The sequence below is a fragment of the Cnephaeus nilssonii genome (assembly GCF_951640355.1).
Source record: "Cnephaeus nilssonii genome assembly, chromosome: 12".
Classification (NCBI taxonomy): Eukaryota; Metazoa; Chordata; class Mammalia; order Chiroptera; family Vespertilionidae; genus Cnephaeus; species Cnephaeus nilssonii.
The window spans coordinates 36,035,231-36,052,315 of record NC_137083.1 but is presented as its reverse complement, the minus strand read 5'-3'; the positions used below and the strand labels follow the sequence as shown (position 1 = coordinate 36,052,315).

At 38.8% G+C, this 17,085-nt stretch overlaps 1 pseudogene across 1 annotated transcript; it reads left to right on the top strand.

The window, feature by feature from the left end:
* The first annotated feature begins 2,746 nt into the window (after nt 1-2,746).
* On the top strand, nt 2,747-16,162 carry LOC307107888 (tyrosine-protein kinase Fer-like; annotated as a pseudogene). Its single transcript has 4 exons — nt 2,747-2,781; nt 10,846-10,904; nt 13,865-14,923; nt 15,130-16,162. The product of its transcript is annotated as a tyrosine-protein kinase Fer-like (transcript).
* The last annotated feature ends 923 nt before the right edge of the window (nt 16,163-17,085 follow it).

Sequence of the window (17,085 nt, the reverse complement as noted above, 5' to 3'; positions counted from 1 at the left end):
CCCAGAAGTGGAATTTCTAGGTCATAAGGCAATTCCATTTTTAATTTTTTGAGGAAATGCCATACTACTTCCCACAGTAGGTACAACAGTGCAATCGAGTTCACTTTTCTCCACATCCTTGCCAACACTTGTTGTTTGTTGATTGATTGATGGTAGCCTTTCTGATAGGAGTGAGGTGACAGCTCATTGTGCATTTCTCTAATAATTAGTGATGTTGAGCATCTTTTCATATGTGTATAAGCTATATTTATGTTCTCTTTGGAGGAGTGTTCATTCAGGTCCTTTGCCCATTTCTTAAGTGGATTGTTTGTTTTTTTGGTGTTGAGTTTTACAAGTTCCCTATAAATTTTGGATAGTAAGCCCTTATCAGTTGTATCAGTAAATATGTCCTCCCATTCAGTGGGTTGTCTTTTCATTTTATTGATGGCTTCCTTTGCTGTGCAAAACCTTTTTAGTTTGATGGGAGTTTTTTTTTTTCTTTTTCTTTTGTTTCCCTTGCTCAAAGTAATAGATCAGAAAAAAGTTTCCATGAGAAATGCTAAGATTTTACTTCTTATGTTTTCCTCTAGGGTTTTTATGGTTCTGAGACTAGCATTTAAGTTAGACTCAGCTCTAAGAAAAGATGAAATATTGCCATTTGACTTTGAGAATATTATGTGAAGCAAAATAAGTCAGTCAGAAAAAGCTAAAAACACTTATGTGGGATATAAAACTGAAACTCATAGACACAGACAATAGTATGGTGGTTACCAGAGGATAGGGGGTGGGTGGTGTTAATGCAAGAAAACATTCAAACCTGTAAAGAATTTTGTGAGTTTAATTGAGCCAAACTGTTGACAATTGCCAGGAAGCAGAATCTCAATGTGTAAGGATAATGCTCTGGAAAATGGTGGTTTTTCACCTATTTTTATAAATTACCATCAAAAGTAGAGAACTAAGTGGGCTACATGAAATCTATTGGTGATATATTAGGGATCAGGAGAAATCAAAGGGAGGGGGGGACCTCTGGGATTGGATAAAAGTAAAGTGGTAGACACATGCTTCTTTTACATATGTGGGTACAGGGTAGTTAACAATCAACAATTAACATGATAACAATAACAATGAAGGAATTTGTGATCCCTGTCCTGGTTCCAAGGTGCCCTGGTTGTGCCCTGGATGGGGGAGGCGGGGGGGACAGAAAAAGGGAAGTTACAAGTTACCCTGGCATTCCACAGATCTGTTATCTTAGATGCAAAAATATAATAGTATCAGTAAAGATGGAAGTTGATCTTTGTTAGGGAAGATGCTGGCTTAGGACATGACTATCCACTATAAACTGCTTTTTTACTAAAGGTTTTAATTTGCACTCGGATGTCGAGTGTGACTCGACACGGTGAGCAGTAGAATAAAGGAATCGAGAAAAGCAAGCGAGTACAAAGGGTTAATTTCAGACCATTCTTTGTGGTTAGTTTAGGTCTCTTGAGTTTGCAAGGCTGCCACTCAGGCCTTCCCTGAGTTAGCCAGGTTAGCATGTAGCTCCTTTTCGTCCACAGTGGGTAGGATTATGCTAAGTGAAAGGATAAAAGAGGCCAAAAATATGGTGACAGAGATTATTTGACTTTGGGTGGTGAGCACACAGAGCAATATACTGATCATGTACCACAGAAATGCACACTTGAACCTATATGAGCCTATCAACCAATGTGACCAATAAAATAAAATAAAAATAAATACATAAAATGGAATAAAGTTAGTAAATGTCTCAAATTTAAGAAAAATAATTATATAAAACTAGTTTGCCCTTATAAATATTTTGTGTGTTTTTGTTTTGTTTATTTTGTCTTTCCTTTGTATTTTGGAAACATTGGGCCCCAAGTAAGCACAGTTTGCTCAGGTCATGATATGTTTCTTAGAGGGAATATAGACTGCTTTCTCGTGGTCCTTTATCTTTTTTCTATAAGATTTTCAAGAGGAAAAATCCAGAATCTGCTATCCTTTAGGACAATACTTTGTCCTGTCTCTAACTAGTTCTATGACTCTATGAATAATAAGAAATTAAAGAAGGGAAAATATACGTGTCAGAGGTACAAATGAAACGATAGTTAAAAGGAAGCAATAAACAAAATAGAACTCTTTAAAGAAATTGAGCAAAACTCAAATTAAGTGTATTCTAAAGTAAGATATTAACAAATGATTGACATACCTAAGAAAAGCATAAAAGTTTATAATATCTGGGTAAAATAGAAGCTTGAAGTCTTATGGCTAGGTGATATGTAGAGATTATATAAAAACATTTTTTTGAAGTCTAATTAAAAAAAAATTCAGTAGAGGAGACAAAGGAGAGATGGGGGAGAGATCTGTAATACTGTCAACAATATAATAACTTTTTATGTCATGGGTTAGAGACCTTTTTTTTTTTTTTTCAAATTCAGTTAGTGTAGGACCAAGATAAAATTAGAATCCAGTTTTCCTACTTCAAGCCTAGTTCTACGGTAACTTTAAAAAGCTTGTTCAAATTATTAACATAACCTCTAAGAGAAGAAAATTTTTGCTTTCTTCACTGTGGTGTCTCTAGGGTTTAAAATAAAGCCTGGCATATTAGACTCTCAACTGGTATTTGTGGGACACATGCATATGCACTAAGCCTTAGTTTTTGACATGTTTGTGACAGATTTTTTTATGTTTAATAATAAGATTTAAGATATATAAATGATTCGGGTTATTTTATTGAGCAGGGTGATTTCTTGCCTGGGTCCTTGTCCAGATGGATTCAAAGAATGAAGCCGCGAACAAAAGGTGGTAGGTGAAAAGTACAGGAACTTTATTGCAAGCAAATACTACTTCTAAAACCTTAATCCTAAATTCTAAGCCTAAAACTCTGCTCCCCTTGGCACAGGGGGGCAGAGGGGCCACCTAAGGAATGTGTCCTCTAAGTTCCTAATCCTAAAACTCTTCCCTCCTGGAGGGACAGAGGGGTCCCCTAAGAAAGGTGACCACAGCTTTCCTTGTCTTGAGGCATTAAATAGGCTGGAGACCCTCCTTCTCTACGTGGGACCTTAGCCCTGTAATCAGCTCCCACGACCCCCACATCTGCACTTTCCCTCTGTTTGGTCATCTTATCTGCTTAGGTTGGAGTCACCTTTGATTTTATCTTATAGCTTTCTCCCAATTGTGCTGGCCTGGGGATGTTTTATCTTACAGCTCTCCCAGCTGCTCAGGTCAGGGCTACTTTTGATCTAACTTACGGTCACTTTAATTGCTCATGCCAGAGATACCTCTGTCCTTGGTTTAAGGCTGTTTTAATTGCTCAGGCCAGAAATGTTTCCATCTGCCTGGACCCCTCCCTCCTAAGGCATTTCTCTATCCTCTGTACAAGTAAGATAAGCACCCTGGCGTCTTCAGGTCCCCATCTATGCATTCCTCTCCCATGGACCTTTTTTTTGTTTCCTAAACCTTCCTAATTCAGCTAGTTAGCTAGCCCTTTCACAAACAACCTAAAATGTTTGATATTTTCCTTTGGATAGTTGTGAATTTTTGGCAGATAATTGGAATTATAGGTAAATACTGATATTTACATATTTTTGACCTATAAAAATGGCATTTTTTTGTGTGTTTCAATTGAAAAACCACTGACATACTTAATGGGGACATAATTATGTCAACATTAAACTTTTTTAATTAAGAAAAGAAAAAAAGGGACTAGGCAATGGCGTAGGGAAGGAAGCCGGAGAGGAGCGCTTGGCTCCAGGGTCAGAAGGAACGTGGGGCCATCCAGAGCTTTGCTGTCTCAGATCGAGGTTCAGGCAAATCTGGGTCTGAGAGGTGGGCTCCACGTCCACGTGGGGATCCGCTCTCCAGGCCCTGGACCGAGCTGCGCAGTGCCAGCAACAACAGTACTCTCAGGAGACTACAGAAGCATTGACACCCAGCATGTTCAGGTGTGAATCGTGGTGACACACTGAAAGGCGGTGATTTACTGCTTTGGGGGGCATGCGTGTGTATGATTAAGGGATGTAAGTGCAGGACTCCAAGATTTACTTCCCTCCTGTTCCAGCGGGGATCTCCGAGGAGAGTACTAGCATCTGGAGGCATTATTCCATGTTTATATTCTATGGAGACCTAGATCTTGATTTGGAAGTTTATGACAAAATGTTCAGCATCTGACTTGACATCAATATTACCAATGAAGCCTCTGGAAATCACGAACCTACTTTCTGTCTCTACAAATTTGCTTTTTCTGGACATCTACAGTAATAAAAGTGTGATATGCTAATTAGACCTGACAGCCAAACGACCTACCCCACGACCTTCTGGACGAAGCCAGGGATGCGAGGGCTGAGCCCCTTGTACGAATTTCACGCATCAGGCCTCTAGTTTCATATAAATGGAATCATACAATTTGTGGATTTTTGTGTCTGGCTTCTTTTCATTAGTATAGAGTTTTTAAGGTTCATTCATGTTCTTCTTTACTTTTAGTATGTATCAATGTTTCTTTCTTTTTTATGACTGAATAATACTCCATTTTGGAATGTAGCACATTTTGTTTATCCATTCATTAGTTGGTGGACATTCACCAATTAATGGTTGTTTCCACTTTTTGGCTATTTTGAATAATAACACTTTGAACATTACTGTGGATGTATGTTTTCAGTTCTCTTGGGTGTATATCTTGGAGTGAAATAAGTGGATCATAGGGTAATTTTATGCTTAACATTTCAAGGGAACTGTCAAATTGATTTCCAAAGTGGCTGAACCATTTTACATTCCCACTAGCAATGTATGTGGGTTCCAATTTTCCACATTCTCCCCAACATTTGTTATTGTCAGTCTTTTTTTATTAAAGCAATCTTAGCCAATGCAAAACAAAAAAAAAAAAAAAAAGCAAAAAAAAAAAAAAAAAGAAAAAAAGAAAAGCCACTGATATAAATTTAATAATGCATAATTCTAAGAATAAGAAAAAATAATAATGCTATGTTATATTGGAAAAATATATCAGCCATGCTAATGATCTCTGATAATAGCCAAAAGTTTATTTTATCTGATTGGACTAGAAAATTTAGTATAAGACATCCTAAAAGCTTGTTAAAATTTAAATTTCTGAGACCCTATTAATTAAGATTCTGACAGGATAATCAAGTCTGAATTCCTTGACCTGGCATACAAGGCCCTTTGAATCAGCTCATCACTTCAGTGTTGTATCTATCACCATCTCTTCACTCCATTTAACTCCCATTACTTTCAATCAAACATTACATATTTTTTATTTTAATCTTTTTTTATTAAAATTTTTATGTTACTATCTCTGTCTTTGTCATCTCTATCTGAAATTCCGAATGAAGTTTGTCAAATTAATAACTTTTCTAAGCCATTTCTGCACAGATTTATTTTTTTATGTATTATCTCTCTCCCCCTGTAGCTAATAAAATCATCAGTGGCAGGACCATTCACTGGCATTTACTAAAACTCCAGTAAATTTAAAGGTTTTATTGAATTGCTGGCAAGTCAGGGTTGGGTTTATGATTGAAGGCAAGGGGTTCCCTCTATAGGTAAAGACTGGTTTAGATTCTTAGTGTTTTATGTTTTATATATATATAATAGTGGCCTGGTGCATGAAATTCGTGCATGGGGGGGTGTCCCTCAGCCCAGCCTGCACCCTATCCAATCTGGGACCCCACAGGGATCGGGCCTAAACCGGCAGTTGGACATCCCTCTTGCAATCTGGTACTGCTGGCTCCTAACCGCTCACCTGACTGCCCTCTGCCGGCCTGATCACGCCCAACTGTCCCCGCCCCCCCCCCCCCCCGCCAACCTGATCACCCCTAACCACCTCTGCCTCGGACCCATCGGACCCATCACCATGGCTTTGTCCGGAAGGATGTCTGGAACTTCTGCCAGTGTAATTAGCATATTACCCTTTATTAGCATATATATATATATATATATATATATATATATATATATATATATTAGAGAGAGAGAGGAAGGGAAAGGGAGAGGGAAAGGGAAAGAGAAAGAGAAACATTGATATGAGAGAAACATCAATTGGCTACTTCCTGCACAATCTCTGGATTGAGCCTGCAACTTGACCAGGAACTGAACCAGTAAACTTTTGGTGTACAGGACAATGCCCAACCAACTAAGCCACATGGCCAGGGCTAGATTTTTAGTTTAATCCTAGTTCCTCTCTCTCTCTCTCTCTCTCTCTCTCCTGCCTCTTTCACTCTCTCTTCTCTCATTCTCTATCTTCTATCTCTCACTGTCATTCGTTTTCTCTCTCAAAATGGCACATTATCTTATATAATAAAGAGGTAATATGCAAATTGACCATCACTCCAACACACAAGATGCTGCCCCCATGTGCTCAAAGATGACCATCCCCATGTGGACATAAGATGGTTGCCACAAGATGGCCGGCAGGGGAGGGCAGTTGTGGGTGATCAGGCCTGCAGGGGAGGACAGTTTGGGGGGACCCAGGCCTTCAGGGGAGGGCAGTTTGGGGGAACCAGGCCTGCAGGGGAGGGCAGTTGGGAGCAACCAGGCTGGCAGGGGAGCAGTTAGGCATCTATCAGGCTGGCAGGGGAGTGATTAGGGGGCAATCAGGCAGGCAGGCAGGCTAAGCAATTGGAAGCCAGCAGTCCTGGATTGTGAGAGGGAAGTTAGGGATGACCAGCCAACAGGGGAGGGCAGTTGGGGGCAACCAGGCTGGCAGGGGAGGGCAGTTAGGGGTGACCAGGCTGGCAGTTAGGTCCCATCAGGCCGGCAGGGGAGCAGTTAGGCATTGATCAGGCTGGCAGGGGAGTGGTTAGGGGGCAATCAGACAGGCGGGCAGGCTAAGCAATTGGAAGCCAGCAATCCTGGATTGTGAGAGGGATGTCTGACTGCCTGTTTAGGCCCAATCCTGGACTTGGCCTAAACAGGCAGTCGGATGTCCCTTGAGGGGTCCCAGATTGGAGAGGGTGTAGACTGGGCTGAGGGACACACACACCCCCATGCATGAATTTTGTGCACCAGGCCTCAGTAAATGGATATTTTTCATTAATTTCTCAAGTATTGTTTGTTATTATCTCCCCCTTACATAGTTTTACAGCTCAACTTTGTCTTAGTTGGTAGTTGTGACTTTTGTTTGTTTAATATAACTAATTTCTCATTATATTGTGAGTGTTTCTCTTAGTATTTGTGCTCAGTGTAAAAGGGAATTGACGTTTGGAAGCATCTCAGAATATTTGACCTATGATTTACAGCATTTACTTAATAACACAAAAGAAAACAAACAAAAGAACATGTTTTAGTGTCCCCTGAGATTTCCCCCATTAACGTCTAATTTTAGATTATTTCAGTTCCTGCTATTAGCAGTCTTAGGAGCTGCCAGTTCACACAATGCTTTCAAATTTACATGGGTAGGCAATGAGAACATATGGGACAAAAGTTCTGCTTTTCATAGTCTCCATTTTAACCTTTCCCTTTAAAATTTAATCAGCCTGAGAGGAAATAAACACTTTTTATCTCCATTGTACAATGGAAGTGATCTCCTCCCTTTCCCCAGTGGTAGTCAAGTTCCAGATGGCTGCCTTGAACTGCAAATTTTAAATTAGGTTGACTCCTAAGAAAACTTGGCAGGTACATTTATTTTCTTTTTTTTTTTTTCTTAAGTTTGTTTTTTATTGTCCCCTATTTTCCCCTGGACCCCGTCCCACCCCAGGCCTTTACCACACTACTGTCTGTGTCCATGGACTATGCATATATGGATATAAGCTCTTTGGTTAATTTCTTCCTGTCCCCCCACCCCCCTTCACTCATAGATCCCTCAGTCTGTTCCATGCACCCATGCTTATGGATATATTTTGTTCAGCAGTCTATTATGTTTATGAGATTCCACATGTTAGTGAGATCATATGATATTTATCATTCTCTGACTGGCTTATTTCACTTAACTCCAGTTCCATACATTTTGTTGCAAAGAGTAAAATATCTTTCTTTTTAACAGTAATATAGTATTTTATTGTGAAAATAAATGTACCACAGAATTTTTATCTACTGTACTCATCTACTGTTGGGTACTTGGACTATTTCCAGATCTTAGCTGTTATAAATAATGCTGCTGTGAACATGGGGGTGTGTATATTCTTTCTGACTGGTGTTTCAGGATTCTTAGGATATATTTCCAGAAGTGGGATTGCTGGGTCAAAAGTCAGTTCCATTTTTTAATTTTTTAGGAAACTCCATATTGTTTTTCACAGTGGCTACACCATTATGCATTCCCACCAAAAGTGCACTAGGGTTCCCTTTTCTCCACATCCTCACCAGCACCTGCTGTTTATTGATTTATTGATGGTAGTCATTCTGGCAGGTATGAAAGGAGGCAAGAGTATACAATGGAGTAATGATAGTCTCTTTAATAAATAGTGTTGGGAATATTAGATAGATAAGTTAAAAAAATGAAACTAGTCCACCAATTTACACCATACACAAGAATAAATTCAAAATGGATAAAATATTTAAATGTAAGTCACTAAACCATAAAAACCTAGAAGAAAACATAGGCAGTAAAATTTCAGACTTCTCCTAGGGCAGTGGTCAGCAAACCGCAGCTCAAGAGCTACATGCGGCTCTTTGGCCCCTTGAGTGTGGCTCTTCCACAAAATACCACGGCCTGGGCGAGTCTATTTTGAAGAAGTGGTGTTAGAAGTTTAAGTTTAAAAAATTTGGCTCTCTGCCGAAACCGGTTTGGCTCAGTGGATAGAGCGTTGGTCTGCGGACTGGAAGGTCCCGGGTTCGATTCCGGTCGAGGGCATGTACATTGGTTGCAGGCACATCCCCGGTAGGGGGCGTGCAGGAGGCAGCTGGTCGATGTTTCTCTCTCATTGATGTTTCTAGCTCTCTATCCCTCTCCCTTCCTCTCTGTGAAAAACCAATAAAATATATTAAAAAATAAAATAAAATAAAAAAATTTGGCTCTCAAAAGAAATTTCAATCGTTGTACTGTTAATATTTGGCTCTGTTGACTAATGAGTTTGCTGACCACTGTCCTAGGGCAAGAGAGACAAAGGAAAAATGAAACAAATGGAACTACATCAAACTAAAAAGCTTCTGCACAGCAAAAGAAACCAACTCTGAAATTAAAAGGGATCCCACTGTATAGGAGAACATATTTGCCAATGATACATCTGATAAGGAGTTAATTTCCAAAATATATAAAGAACTTATACAACTCAACAAAAGTAAGAAAATCAATCAATTAAAAAATGGGCAAATGACCCGAATAAACACTTCTCTAAAAAGGACAGACAGGTGGCCAATAGATATATGAAAATTACTCAGTATCACTAATCATTGGAGAGAGACAGGTATTTTTACCAAGTAAAGGCCAAGTGTTTCTAACATGGAGCCCCCAACTGCCCCCCCTGCTGGCCTGCTCACCCCATGCATCCTGCTGTTCGGTTCTCCATCCGGTTGTTTCAGTCATGACGGCCCCTGGCTTTTTATATATTAGGATGATACATAATATATTTATATTAATAGCTTACTTAATAGGATTGTCCTATGAAACTATTATTTAAATGTTTAGAAGATTGAAACTTAGGAGTTTAACTAACTTGCCTTTGTTAACTAACTAACTTTGCCTAGTTCACAAAGTAAAGAAGCCAGAATCTCCAACTCTGAAGCCCAAGTGTGTAAGCTGATTCTCTTGTTGCTCCAATATTCCCCACTCTACATACCATCTCCCATTATATATACAACATAAATATGAGGGAGGACTGGACCTCAATTATGAACATGTGCTCAGTTATGAAAAGTCTATCCTGCTTACTGGAGAAGCACTCACCTCACACAGTGCTCTATAAGTAGGGTTTTTTTATTCCATTTTGTACTTACTGGGTGCTAGTCCTCTTTTCAAATCCTGTATCTGTTTTATATTTGTTTGCTTTCTGGTTCTCCTGCCCATTCTCCCTCCACCTATTCCATCCTTCATCTCCAAGCCATCCAGTCTGCCATGGTGAAAACCAGAAAGCTTTTCTCCCCCAAGTTCTCAGTAGCCATGACACAATGCTAAGTTTATTTAGTCCCAACATTTGAATTTGCAATTTTTTGTTGTTGTTAATCATCACCTGAGGATATTTTCCCATTGATTTTTAGAGTGGAAGGGAGGGAGAGACAGAGAGAGAGAGAAACTTTGATGACTCACACCGATTAGTTATCTCCTACACACTCCCTGACTCGGGCCAGGGCTTGAGCCTGCAACCAAAGTATGAAGTATGTAATACGTGCCCTTGACTGGAATTGAACCCGGACACTCTTCAGTCCTCGGGCCAATGTTCTCTCCACTGAGCCAAACCAAACTTGCTAGGGCAAGTTTGCAATTTTTATAGGTGGTTAGGAATACCTCACTTAAGAGATTACAATAGGTTCTTCTTAAGAAATTGTGTAAATTTGCATTGAAGAAATGAAACACCAATTATGTTTTTATGTGTGTATAAGGTGCTCAGGATCAAACATTATATGGTTGCCATGAGAAGGGAATGCTTATCCCTTCTCAAAACAGTCGACAGAAAAATATTGTACTTAACTTCTTTATGCCTCACATAATCTTTCTAAGAGTGAAACCAGATGGAAGAAAGTAAATGTTTTAGGCAAGAATGTATAAATTGGAGACATTTTTTGGGAAAAGTACTTTGAGTACTAATTTTCATCTTTTATAGTACAGATATAGAGTCTCTAAGTTACGAGACCCTTCTGTCCTTTAATTAACAACTGGTCAACATGTAATTACTGGGATAAAAATCAAGAGGAAAAGTCATCTTGCTATTTCCTGCCTTTCAATTAGGAATATAAGCAAACCTTCTGTAACTCTTCCTGTTCTCGTAGCATTAGCCTTCATCCTAATGACCTAGAGATAACTTTTCCTGATAAGTTTTTCTGCAAGAGTAAGTCAATGATAATTTCTCCTGTAGAGACTGAATTGCTATGGCAATCGGGGCTATTTCTCAAGATCTTATTCTAAAATGATTACTTTGAATGCTTTAATGTGCTAAGTAATCTATCAGGACATAAAGCACTTATCATTTATAAGAATACAATTAGCACTACTCTATAATATACTAACGTTTCTGTTTTTCTTGCTTTTACCACCTCTGGGCAACAAATCCTGAATGAATTGATCACGTGGCTGTCATAGCATGTCTAACGGGAATAATTAAAGGGCTCAAAATTATTTGTTGCAGATGACTAAACATTTAGTGTGAATTAAGACATTTATAAAACTAAGTTAGAAAGACTTTCCATATTGTAAAACTATGTGGTAAGTTCTAACATAACTTCTAGATACTCATTTCTCAATGACTATTCATTTATGAGACCAAATTTATTCTTATATATTTAGTAATTTATTCCTTTTTTTTGCATCTATATTTCTTCATCTGGCCAACTTCCTCATCTGTAATGATATTTTTATTTTGTTCAATTTACTTAATCTTATGACCACTAATTCTCTCATGACTCAGAGTCCCATGATATGCACATGTTTGTAATGTGATATGTGTGCTTATGGAGTTTGCGGATAAGTGACTGTTGATTTCCCTTATCTGAAAATTCAGAAACAAGGTATTTTTTAAATTTTTTAATTATACTTTACATTTAATATTATTTTGTATTAGTTTCAGGTATATAGTATAGTGGTTAGGTATTCATATACTTTACAATCAGATTAAAATATTAATAGATACTTTTTGGGTGTAAAAATGATCTGATAGGGAATGATGCTATCAACAGAATGTCTTCATCCTACCTAATAATAGACAAATATGCAAATTGACCGTACCTTCGCTATACCCATGATTGGCCAGGAGGCGTGGAGGGGTGGGACTCAGGGTGGCCGGGGTGACCAATTAGGCCAGCGGGACGCGAGCTCAGCGTCTGCGCCATGGCTGTGCTGCAGCACAGAAGGGGCGTCTGGGGCAGCGAGCCCACGTCCTGCCACGGACCATCAAAAGCGGGGGAGCTGGGTGCCTGTCCGCTCCGGCACCAGGCCTTTCAGAAGCATTCGCCATGCAGGAGGCTTCTGAAAGGCCTGGTGCACCAGAGGACAGGCACCCAGCTCCCCCACGATCAAAAGCGGGGAGCTGTGTGTCCGCTCTGGCACCAGTGGACCCCCTGCCATCAAAAGCGGGGAGCAGGCTGCTAGCAGTGTCCGCGGAGCATGCTAGGCTTTGCGGGGGAGTGGATATGGCCTGGATAGCAGGTTAGGCCTAGGGGACCCTACACGTGCATGATTTAATCATGCACTGGGCCTCTAGTTTATCTATAAAATTGTCAATAGTTTATGGAAATTTTAATTTTCTTTTTTACAGCCTTAGAGCAAGGAAGGGAGAGACAGAAAGAAACAGATCAATGGGAGAGAGAAATATCAATTGGTTGCCTTCCATATGCTCCCCAACTGGGGATCAAACCCACTAGTCAGGCATATACCCTGAGCAGGAATCAAACTGGCAATATTTCTGTGCACTGGATGACACACTCAACCAACTGAGCCATTCTGGCCTGGCTGAACATTTTTTTTTATTTTCTTCTCCAAAATTTTCATTAGTTTCTAAAGTTAAGACTATTTTCTTTTAGTGTTTTATTTTTGTTTTTGTATATTTATGTTATTTTTTCTTCATTAATTCTTTATAAAACCAATTTAACTCATGGGCAACATGTGCTAGATAGGTATCTCTGTTTTCAAATAATTATGCAAGATATTAGGTGCTATGGACTGAATGTGTCCTCCAAATGTTTATATGTTAAAGCCTTAATCCCCAGTGTAACAGTATTTGGAGATGGGGTCATGACCTCATCTAAACCTCATTAGGTTTAGATGAGGTCACGAGGGCAGAGCCCCAGGATGGAATTAATGCCCTTATAAGATGACGAGACCTGAGCTCTTTCTCTGCAAGAAGGTTTATACCAGGACCTCACCAAGAACCTAACCATGCTGACACCTAATCTCAGACTTCCAGGCTCCAGAACGGTGAGAAATAAACTGTTAATTCAGCTACCCAGTCTCTGGTAATATGTTATAGTAGCTTTACCTGACAAAAATATTAGGGCTTAGTCTCTGAGTGTCTATTTTTTTTGAGTTGTTTATATTATATGCATAGATGAGTGAGGCATGCACTAAGCTCACATGGAGCTTATAATCTAGTAAGCAGAAACCAACCTATATACACCAATTGACTGCAATTGACTCAAACCAAAATTGAGCTAGTATGAGAGCCACATCCCATCCACCATGAGAAGAAGAAGAAGGAGAAGAATGGGAAGAAGAAGGAGAAGAAGAGGAAGAAGAAGGAGAAGGAGAAGGAGAAGGAGAAGGAGAAGGAGAAGGAGAAGGAGAAGGAGAAGGAGAAGGAGAAGGAGAAGGAGAAGGAGAAGGAGAAGGAGAAGGAGAAGGAGAAAAGGAGGAGGAATACAAGAAAGGGAAAAGAATGTATATTTCTAGCTTAGGGAGTTGTTTTACACTTGAGGAACAAGGTGGATTTTTAAAAAAATATTTTTAATATTTATTTTCAAAATTTCAAAAATACAGAAATTAGAAAGAACGGTGAAACCCATAAACAAAATTCCTATGCTCAACTATTATTAATTTTTGCCATATTTGCTTCAAAAATTTAAATTTTGGGGTAGCAACTGGCTCCCATGTATGAGGGGCTCCAGCTTGTCAGGTTCCAGCTCACGTTTGCTGGCTAGACCTATGATCATTCCTGTGAGACTTCACTGAGAGTTTTATCAAGTGTCTTCCTCATTCCTCATGTGTAACCCTTCAACATGGACATGCTACTTTGGCTAAGATATGGCCAGAAATGAATAGTAGTGACACATGTGCTGATTAGAAGACTCACTTGTGTAGTATGGAGCATAAGACAGTGTTATAGAACACTGCGGTTTGGGAGTGACCTGAAGAATTAACATGAAGCTGTGTTAAAAGTGCAAGACTTGGAATTATGGTTATAGGAACATTGAAGAAATGTATGGCCCTGAGGATAAAAGGTTATAAAGAATATGCATCTACTTTACAGAACCTTTGTAATCAAATTGATAAGGTAAGTACTAGCCAAATAAATTATGCCAGCAATGTATCCATGTCTTGGCTACTTATGATTCAGTGGATGGAACAATTTGGTAGAATAATGAAGACACATACAGAGGACCTTAATTCTGGACCTTTACACAGGCTCTCCTATGATAATCAAAGACAAGCAGCAGGTGAAGAAAAGTTATATAGGTTTCAATAGCAGATAGAGGTAGAGATGATCAAATACAGAAGCAGAGAAATTAAAACCCAGCTATAGACAATTAATAAAAGAAATGAATTCTGCCAAAGAGAAATATAAAGAAGCTTTAGCTAAAGGGAAAGAAACTGAAAAGGCCAAGAAACATTACTACAAAACCACAATGAAACTTCATGCATTGCCTAGTTAAGTAAGTATTGGCATTGAAAGGGGCACAGTTTCATCAGAATCAGTATTATGACACCACACTTTCTCTGCTTATGGACGCCTTACACAAGATGCAAGTAGAAATTCTAAAAGCACTAACAGGCATTTTTTATGAATACAGCCAGATAACTAGTCTTGTTACAGAGGAAATAGTGAATGTTCATAAAGAGATTCAAATGTCGGTTGAGCAGATAGACCATACCACAGGATACAATAAATACAAAACATCAGCTGCTAAAGAGCAAGAAATTGGGCTTGATACTTCCATACTAGAAAAAATGGAAAATCTTCAGGCAAATAAAATTATGTAGAGTAATTTAACAGCACCAAGTTTGCAAGTAATGTTGAGAACTTTAGCAGAGGAACTTATGCAGAACAGCAGATGCATTTAAACGAGGAAGGAGGCTGTCCTGGAGCTAGAGAAAAGATTTGAGGAATCTTCTAAGCCCTATGAAAAGAAGTCTGATATTGTGCTTCTTTATTTTTTTTAATCCTCATCCAAGGATAGATATGCTTATTGATTTTAGAGAGAGTGGGAGAGAGGGGGAGAGAGAGTTACACCTTCCATATGGGCCCACACATAGGTATGTGCCCTGATAGGGAATGAAACCTGCAGTCTTGGGGTGTACAGGATGATGCTCCACCCAACTGAGCAACACAGGCCAGGACTGATGCTGTGACTCTGATGAGCCAAAAACAGGCACTTAAAAAGCTGAAATAGTCAGTGTAGCTGCTGAGGTGCAGAGGCCAAATTTACAGCACAGAAAGAATTACTAGAGTAAATACTTCAATAAAACGATGGAAAAGAGCCACCTCTGGTAATAAATTATGAAGAAGATGCATGATCAATTACATCTATGGAAAGGAAGGAGATGCTATCCAAATTTGAGTCTATTTGTCATTCAATTTCTGGAAAACTTAGGTCACCAAAATCTGCATTGGGCTCTTCAACATTCTGTGTTTCAATCCCTGTAAGTGAGAAGCCCCGGGCAGAACAGGAGTGGTACCATGGTGCAATTCTAAGAATAAAAGCACAGATCTGTTACAACAACAAGGGGACTTCTTGGTACACTTGGTGAATATGTCCTTTCTGTATATTCTGATGGACAAAGGAGACACTTTATCATACAATATGTTGATAATATGTATGATATTTTAAAACACTGGTTTTTCAAACATCCCTCTACTTACAGATTATCACTATACAACAAAACTAGCCATCACTAAGAAATCAGGTGTAGTTCCGCTAAATTCTATTTCTAAGGATAAGAAATGGATTCTCAATCATGAATGTGTCACCTTGGGAGAATTACCGGGCAAGGGAAATTTTGGTGAAAATACTTAGGGCATATTAAAGGGTAAAACTGCTGTTGCTATTAAAACATGTAAAGAAGATCTTCTTAAGGAACTAAAAATACATTTTTTTACAAGAAGCCAACATTTTCAAGCAATATGATCAACCCAATATTGTGAAACTTATAGGAGTTTACACACAAAGACAGCCTATCTATGTCATTATGGAACTGATTCCGGGATACCAGAACAGTGTCACGTCACTTTTTAAAAAGTACTACTATGTCTTCATCCAAATTCTTGATAAAAACATTGAAAAAAAGAGGATCAAGCATGCAATTATAAGCCACACTGTGGATAACTTTCTGACAGAGCTCCATCAAACCTTAAATCAAGATTCTAGTATGTTAGGTTGAATGGCTTTCACAGAAGAGAACATGAAGGCAGGGAGGTCAGTTTAAATGGGTAGGTATGCTAGCTACATGAGTACTGATGAAATAATGTTGAGCACAGGGTATAGAAAAGAACAAGAAGTTGTGGGTATTTTCCAAAACAACTTGTTAGAATGTGGCAACTGACTTGATATGGATCACAAGAGGGAAGGGAGAGGTAAACTAAAGAAGGGAATAATAATAAACTCATATTTACTGAATACTTACCCTACATTAAGCACAATGCTAAATATTTTACTCCAATTATTTCATTGAAATGTTAGTAAACTTCAAAGTCAATTACCATGACTTTTTCCTATTTTTTTTTAAAGAGGAAACTGAGGGAAAAGATACTTAGAAAATATTAATAAAAAGAACTTGCAAGTAGAAGACGATGCTGCAAGGCCAAACTTGTGTGATTCTATAATCCCTCATTGTTCTACAGTGCTTCCCTAGGATACATTTAAAAGATTTTGAGTCTGAGTGAAGAGCAGAAAGATGAGGTTACTAATAATGACAAGAGGAAAACCTAGACATGAAGAATGATAATGAGTTTGGTTTGGAAAGTAAAAGTCTGGTTGTCCTTCAGTACTCATTCTCCTCTTCTTCCATAGTAAATTACCGTCCAATTTTTAACTGATATTGGGCTGTCAAGAGTAAAGTAAATATTTTCCAGCTTCTCTTACAAACAGGTGTTGACCTGCAACAAAATCCTGGCCAGTAGGAAGTAGGGCAAATGCTATATTCAGTGTCTAGGAAATGCCATTAAGGAACAAAGTTATGTTTTTCTTCCACACCTTCTCCTGATAGATGGAAGGCAGAGGTCATGGCTGAAGCCTCAGCAGGAATTCTAAAAGATTGATCTTTCGTACCATGAGACCGGAAGCCACAACCAAATAAGATAAAAG